The sequence below is a fragment of the Crocodylus porosus genome, unplaced genomic scaffold (assembly GCF_001723895.1).
Source record: "Crocodylus porosus isolate Cpor-Errol unplaced genomic scaffold, CroPor_comp1, whole genome shotgun sequence".
NCBI lineage: Eukaryota > Metazoa > Chordata > Crocodylia > Crocodylidae > Crocodylus > Crocodylus porosus.
This window is the reverse complement of record NW_017728906.1, coordinates 160,087,985-160,096,397: the sequence shown is the minus strand read 5'-3', so window position 1 is coordinate 160,096,397 and position 8,413 is coordinate 160,087,985. Positions and strand designations below refer to the sequence as shown.

The 8,413-nt window shown below is 46.8% G+C and overlaps 1 protein-coding gene across 1 annotated transcript in view; it reads left to right on the top strand.

The window, feature by feature from the left end:
- Positions 1-8,413, top strand: part of LOC109306591 (neurobeachin) — a 529,566-nt gene that overhangs the window by 294,227 nt on the left and 226,926 nt on the right. The window lies entirely within an intron of this gene.

Genomic DNA, 8,413 nt, shown 5'->3' with positions numbered 1-8,413 from the left:
CAACTCCCAAGGGAAGTGGTGCTGGCTCCTACCCTGGGGGTCTTTAAGAAGAGGCTTGATGCCTACCTGGCTGTAGTCATTTGAGCCCAGTTTTTCTCCTGCCCAGTTGAGGGGTTGGACTTGAAGATCTATAAGATCCCTTCTGACCCTACTTCTATGATTCTATGATATATAGGTACCGCCTTATGGAAGTAATCGAAAAAAATCACAAAACCCTTGTGATATCAATATTTTGGGGGTAAAAAAATTTAGACAGGATAATACTGAATCTGTCTCTTAAATAGATATGAAATATGTTTTGGGGAGAAAATGCCTGTTTAAACGTACTCCATTATAGTAGTATCTCCTATGGTCACAATACATAACTGAACTTTTTTCGTTTTTAGTAAGATTGAATTAAATAGATTACCTGATACATTGTATATACAGTTGTCCTTTTTAAAAAAAATTATTGAGAGTGGTAGGACACCGTTTTATTTTAATTGTTTTCCTATTTCATTACCAGCTCACCCTGACCATATATATTACATCTCTTCATGCATTCCTTTGAAGTTGGGCAGTTAATGGATTTTTTCATTCTGTAGCCAAACAAGAAAAATGAATTTGGTCCTAGTCAAACTGAGACAGAAATTTTCCAGGTGTTTATTTGAAACCCAGAAATGTATTAAGGGGTTATCTGAAATATTTGGATTGACTTGAAATACAGTGCTTTATTTTGTTTGGGAGTTATATATCCTTCTTTTTAAACAAAACAACCTTTTTTTTCAATACCAGTCAATTTTTAAACATGTTTGGAAATGAGAAGTAAAAAAAATTCATTTTTTTAAATGTTGAAATGTTTTCCTGCATTTTTTCAGATGTACTATTCAGTAGTCCTCCAAAATCCAATCTATCCATGAATGTACTGTTCGTTGGAGGAGAAAATGGCCAACTCTATTCCTTACAAATCAGTATTCCAGTTTTTCTTGTCCCTCTCTTTATTATAGAGGAACATAGCCACACTAGTCTTATGCTTCCAAATAAGGATAGTTTACTGAATCAGATTTCCAGTATGTAATTATTATATATTCAGAGTTATATCATTAAGTTATTGTATTAAGAAGAAAATGTTTGTATGAGTTTAGTTTAAAACATAAATTCAGGCAAACCCTGGGGGGGGAATTATTTTGGTTGTGGACACACCTACATTTGGGGCCTTTCAGAGGGGGGAGGGTTTAAAAGGGCAACAACTTTTGAAGGGCAAAAAGATTCAAATGTAGTAAAATCCCTCCAACTTAACCCTAATGAAGCAGTGTTAATGTTGGAGTGATATTGCTACATTTGAATCTTTCTCAGCTCCTTCACACAGAACAATTAGATCAAAATATCTGTTGCCCTTTTGAAAGCTTCCACTATTGAAAGAACTCCACTGTATTCTCTTGTCTCTTCCTCTGTACTTGTGTGATATATTTGTTTCCATCATGGAAAATGTAAAGGAACAATTTCAGCAGCATCCTATTTTTAGATATCATGTAGTGTAATCAATTTGGTTTCATATTGATATCCAAAATTCAGTATTTATAGGATAGCTTTCTTATATGAATGAGTTCCCAAGAAAAAATTTAAAGAGTTCCTCCCCCATCTTACCATGTCATTCTTCTCTTTCATTCCACTCCTAAAATTGTGTATTTCTATCCATGAGTTTTGGCTAGTGAAGTCCCTGTTGCCAAGGGGCAAAGTAGTTGTTTTTCATGACTTAGTAGTTGGATTTCTTAGTCGTCTTTCCTTTCCCAATGGCAGATTTGTTGCTCCAGAATTTTTATTGGGTGCTGACAGTCTTTTCTATGTCCTTATTGCTCAAACTCCCATGTCAGAGTCATGGGAGCAAATCACTCATGACCATCCTTCCTGGAGGTCATTGGTTCAGAGCAGAGCACTGGCCTTCCAACAGCAGCTCACGGAGGCAGTGAGGAAGCGCATGGCCAGGAAAAGAGGACCTCTCATGTCCAGTCCTTGTTCCTCTCCTGCCCCTGCTGCAGCAGATTGTTCAGGGCAAAGATTGGGCTTATAAATCACCTGCATACCCATGTGACCTAGCCTCAATTCCCCCCCTTGTTTCTCCTTTTTCCCCTTTCTCCCTTTCTCTTTTCTTCTTCCCTTCCCCCCCTTCCTTTCTTCTTCCTCCCCCTCCCACCGCTGGATGCAGTCATCTTTGCTTGCAAAGGATGAACAGCCTATTCAGTTTACTAGGGAACACTACTCTTGCCTCTGTGGATTGTGTGCATTGCCGTTTAATATCGCCTTTGCAATGAGCAAGTAAGCATGGACCTAACAGGTCTCTTAAGGCTTATCATGTCCGTGCATTATTTAGACCCTGTTCACATGTGTTTAGCTTGTACCATGCAATCTGATCCATGCAGGTAGATCCCTGTTTTTCTGTGGAAATCAAGTGTTTTACCTGGGAGTTTGTGCAGGCCTACAAATCTGCTTCCACTGAATAGTTTGCAGGACTGAGATTTAAAACTGAAATTCTGTTAGCATCAACTATAAAAACAAAAGTGAAATCTGTTCAGTTTCTCTGGTCACTGTGGATGGTTTGGTTTGGTTTGGTTTGGTTTGGGTATTTTTCCCCTCAATGCTGTAATGTAAAAAAATAATCAGAAGTGTCAGTAGCATAGTTTGACTACCATTGGTCTCAGTTCCCACCAGTCCAAGAAATTCTTAAAGTGGCAGCTATACTCAAAAACAGTTGCGGTCAGTAAAGTTTCAGCAGCTTTACTGAGACTTTCTCATTGGCAGTCAAGAAGGGGAAATTCAATTTAAAACTGGTTTGAAATAATGAAATAATTGAAAAACCGCCCGCCCTCTCTGAGCATGTTTCCACTGTCATTTCCTTTCCCCAGAACCTAAAGAAATAAGAGCCTTGTAGCATGTCCAGAAGGTCTGGCTTTTCCAAAGGGGGGGGAGGGGGGAGTAAGGAATGAATTCCAAAACTCTACAACTCTTGGTTCAGAGATGATCCCTTTTAGCCCAACTAAGAAATCACAACAAAAAAAAATCTTTTTCTGCAAGCTTTCAGGATCACACCCGATTTCTTAGTTGGGCTAATAAAAGGTACAATCTCAGAACCAAGAGTTAGTTCTAGAGTGTTGCATTTCTTTTTGTCTCAGATAAACACGGCTACCAAATACATCCCAGGAATGAATTCCTAAATCGAGGGTTTTCTCACTTCCACTTATTTCAAATCAGTGAGGCTGCATTGACATGACAAGGGATACAAATGTTGCCAACAACTAAAGCGAAAGAGACCTCTCTGAAGCTGCTCTATCAATCAGAAGCAGGTACAGCAGCAAAAGAGAGAGCTCAGACTGTATTTGGGGTTGGTCCCTTGTCTCACTCCGTTGTTTCTGTCACTGACAGATCCAGTCGGCAGGTTGCTAGGTAGCCCCCTGCTAGCTGTGCTTTTCCTTTTTCTTATGAGGTGCCTTATTGTTCTGCACTGAGGGCTGTAGTCATACCAGAGATGCACTGTGGCTTTGAAATAGGCATGTTCCAGATCATTTGAGGTTTCACAGGTCAAAAGCGAACCTGTAAACTCCACCTGGAAGCCAGTAAGCAGCCAGTGTAGATCACAAGTATTGGTCTAATACATTCACAGCAGGACTGCCACTTAACAAGCAAGTTGCCCTGTTCTTAACCAGCCTTAGCTACTCAATAGTTTTAAGGTATAGCCTCATGCGGAGCACACTGTATTAATCTAATTTCGAGGTGACAAATGCGTACATCGAGGTAGTGAAGTCCAGATCTTAAACAGTTGCAAGCTCTTGGCCAGATGTAAATGATTAAGGACAGTCATGGTCATGCTGATACCTGCTCATCTGGCAGCAGTTGAGACAGGATCTTAACTATGTCCCCGAGCCAGGATAAGCCCATGTGATCGGTTCAAGGCGTTAGCACAATGCGAGGACACAGTTCAGCTCTTCTTGCAGGCTGCAAAATGGAGCCGCGCTTTAACGGCCCCGAGGGACAAACCCTTCTGCAACTGCAGCTATTGAAACGGTACAAATTGTTCTGTAGATAGACCAGGAGATGTTTCACTGGGGCAGGCGAGAGGAAAGTACCTACCTGAAGTGTGGGTAGCACAAGAGGAGCTTCATCCTGCACCCTCGAAACACGGGAGTTTTTTTCTATTGACTTGGGTGGGAGTAGGATGAAGGTCTGTAGCATGGAATTTTTTCCACCCTATTCTGAACACGGCAGACAGGAGCATTCTCCCTTTGAATACTGTAAAACACAACTGTTTTAGAATAAGACTGCCAATCCTATAAATGTCTCTTTAAGCATCGCACAGCAGATACATAACTCAGGCAAAAATCTGACCTCGGATGTGCATGTGTGGATCTCATTGAAATGCAAGCCATTTGCACGAGTGAATGGTAGATTTTGTCCCAGGGGTGTTTTAAAGCGACACTATAAACGTATTTTTCATAATTTTAAGGGGGGGGGGAGTATTTACTTTTTACTTCATTAACCTCAACAGTATTTAAACCGTTTCTTTTTTACATTTATGTTTTTTTTAATGCAAGCACATTTGTTTGTTGTTATGGCACTGCTCATGAGAACGGAGCTGCTGGAAATGGTTAGTTGTCACGTTTGGGAAAAGATTTAAAGCAGTTCTTTATTGTTTTTAGGGCACGAATTTTGCAAAACACACACAACCTCCCCCCCCCCTCCCCCGCGTGGATTGAATGTTAGGATTTTGGCCTGCCCACTTTGGAAGAGCCCATTCACATTGGAAAATATGGGGAGGAGGGAAGAGAACATCGCACTTCCCTCACACTCGCTAGAAAACATGATTTGAACAAGCAACCCCAAAAGTCTTGGGATAGACCTTTGTACAAGTGATGGGTTGGAGGTTTGCTTAGCATCTTACCAGTGAAGGAGTGGTGGGAGAGGAAAGCATGGCTGTCCAGTAGAGCAGCTGAGGTTTTTTGCTATCAACAAGTTGGTCCGAATTGCTGCACATAGTGAAACCTGGCAGTAACGATGTGTGATGGGTGTTGAATGCATCTTTGCCTAGAAATGCCTTTAGTTCTTTTTTAGGATTTTCACTGAGTAGGAGCTCATGTCCATTTCCACTAGAGGTGAGAATACAAAAGGTGTCAACACTGGTGTGAAGATATTTCACGGGTTTTTTTAACTGGAGATTTTTTTCGCAGACTGCTTCTTTTGGTCAGATGTATAATGGTGATAGGAGTCATGATGGCCACATTTCCTAAATTCTGCATATTAGAAACGTCCTTTTTTTTTTCTTCCGCAGCAATACGTCCGTTACGCTTTTTAAAAAATATGTACTGTTCTGTAGTTCTCTTTAGTCCGAATCATTTTGCCCGTTTTTATTTTCTTTTTCCTAGTCTTGCCTACAAGCTGCTTCTGCTTGTTTCTTCATTACGTGATTAATAGTTGGGTTTCGTGTTACTTTTTATGTTTAAAATGTTTCCATGCACGTTTTAAAACAGTCCTTTCAAAGTGTAAACCCGTTTCAGATGCACTTGGTTTTAGAGTCATTAAACTATTTTAAGTTGTGGTATTAATTTCAGTTGGCTTTCAAGTCCATTCCAGCTGTGCTATAAATTATTAGGATTATTATTAATTAGTAATAGTACGCTGGACATTTCAGTTCATTGCCTGAGGGGCGTGTATCAGATTTAGGCTTATAGGACCTATTTAAATGATGAGCCTGTAGATGAGACTGTTACAGCTTCAGCTAAAATCCATGCCCTCTCAGTTGCTATGTTTCAGCTGAACGCAACTTTTTAGTCCCAACATCGATTTTTATTGTAAAATAGCACAATCGACTTCAAGCTTATAAAACGCTTCTCCGTTATGGTATCAAATTGGTTTATCTTATTTACTGTCTCTGTAGCATGTCAGGTCATCAAACAGCCTTGGCACCCCTTCTACTCGTGAACTCAATTTTGTTGTTGAAAATTTAGTTTTGCATAATCTGCCCGCATAGCGTTTCTCTTAGCCGCTGCTTTAATTTCCCAAAAGATTCTTATTCAGGTCAACACAGCCAGTCTGTAAAAACGTAGATTTCCACAATCCAGAGGTACCCTACAAATACACGTCTGTCGAGGGATCCCCGTGTCCTCTGTAACTGTCCCTGCAGGGTCCGCTCCCGCCCCAGGCACGACTCCTGAGTCGCGGTGACAAGCACAGGACCCACCTCCGAGCAGGCGGGAGACTTTGGCGGGTGCGGCTGACCGCTCAGGGCGGTGCTGGCGGGGGAGTTCAGCAGGAGCTGCTGGGGGTGCGGGCATGGATGCTGCTGTGGGAGGATCGCAGCTCGGCAGACTTTTCCCTTTGCACTGCACTGACTTTCTTTACTAACGGACTGTGAGCCCCAGTCTCGGGGCCCCAGGACGGGAACAGGACTGCATAGACCTCCCCCCTCTCCAAGTGCGTCCTCCGCCCCACCGGCACCCGCTTTCCCTCGGGTTGGTTAATGCTGCACGGTCGCTGTCCCGGTTGTCTCCCAGCCCGGGCATCGCAGCGAGGCAGAGCTCTGCAGCTAGCGGGAAACCTGTGGCTCTGCAGCGACTGGGAAGCCCGCGCTGCTTTGTGTCTGTCCGTGGCATTTCCGCCCCTCGGCGCTCGGCTCCGGAGTCCCGCACGGGCACTGGCAGCCCGCCCAGCCCCTGCACCGTGCCGGCAGGGCAGCTGCCTCCTGCCCGCCGGGCCGCGGGACACGCACCTCCGAGCGGGCGGAGCCAGGCTGCTCCCTGCCCGGGGCTGCGGGCGGCAGGTGCGCGGCTCCCGGCCTGGCCGGGGCTGCGGGAACAGCCCCCGGCGCCCCCCCCCTCCCCGCGGGGCCATATGGAAAATGTGCAGCGTTTTGATTCCGCCTTGTGTAAACATTTGAATATCGGCTCCTTAAAGCCCCGAGCCTGTCCCAGAGGGGATTAAAACATAATCCTCTCGCTCTATAGCCGGAGTGGATTAATTTCGTATTCTCTCAGCGGCGGGTTCGCTCCCCGAAGGCTCCGACAGAAAGAGACTCCGCGCTCCTTAAACGTGCTGTGGAATTGGAGGTTGTAATTGGAGATTTCCAGCGGACAAGTGTAAAAATGACACGCGGTTAAGCCCGGAGAGTGCGTGGGGGGGAGCCCGGGAGACGCTTGCAGAAAGCCCTAGGGCTCACACCCCCACGTCCCCTCCCCTCCCCCCCGCAGAAGGCCCGGGGTCACAAATACATATACACACGCGCGCGCACACCCGCAGAAAGCCTGAGGTCACACACACACACACCCTGCAGAAAGCCTGATGTCCCTCTGACACACACACACCCCCTGCAGAAAGTCCGAGATGTCCTCCGACACACACACGGAAACACACATATACACACACCTGCAAAAAGCCTGAAGTCTCCCCCTTCCCGACACACCTACACACGGACGCGCACACACGTGCAGAAAGCCTGAGAACACCCCCCCCCCCCCAGGAACTAAGCTAGTCCCACAGCCCGCTCTTGCCCTCCTTTGAAGGCAGGAGCAAGGCCGAGCCCGCTCTGCAGGCCCGGGGCTCCCGGCGCCTTCCAGCCCCTCCAGGCGGGCGGCTCACTCGGACCCGCCGGGGTTTGGGGTCTTCCCTGGGGGCTCCCGCCGTGGTGGTCGGAGAGCGGCCGCGCCTGCCGCCGCTTCTCCCTGTTTGAGCCCCGCGGTGTGCATGCAGCCCGCACCCGGCCAGCGACGTGCTGGGTGCGATCAGCCCCTCTTTCCTCGCAGCAGATTTCTTGTTATGGGCTTTGGCCTCTTGACCGGGAAGCGCCCGCAACTCGGCGCTTTATTTTTTTGTTAATTATTGCTTGATCCGCAGAGCAGCGGGATAATTGGATTAAATTGATGATCTTCCTTTGGGGACGCGGCGTGGCCCACAAACGACGGAGTAGCGGGCGGGCCCCGGCGGCAGCCGGCACAAAGGGCCGGGCGGCCCCGCGCTGCGGGAAGGGTGAAGGGCGAGGTGGGGACGGTCTGGTGAAGAGGGCAAGTGGCTGCGCGGGCCAGGAGCCGCTGTGTGAGCCGGCCGCCTTCTGTAAACACAAAGGAGAGGGGCCTGGGGAATAGAAACCCAAATCCACTTGTAATCGTACAAGAGAATCGGGCGTCATTACTTGAGCAACCCAGATGAAGATTGATGAGCCTTTAAAGCGGCGTTTCGGATCGATCCCCCGGCCCTGTGCGGGGAGGGGGGCGGCGAGGGGCCGAGGCCAGGCTCGCGGCCCGGGAGCGGGAGCGGGAGCGGGAGCGGGGCGAAGATGGAGGCTGAAGCGGGGAGCGGAGCAAGAAAGCAGACACTGGGCATGTGATGGGGATCAGCTGACCGGGGTCAAGAGGCCGCGCGGGTTTATTAGGAGCTGTAAAACAATAACACA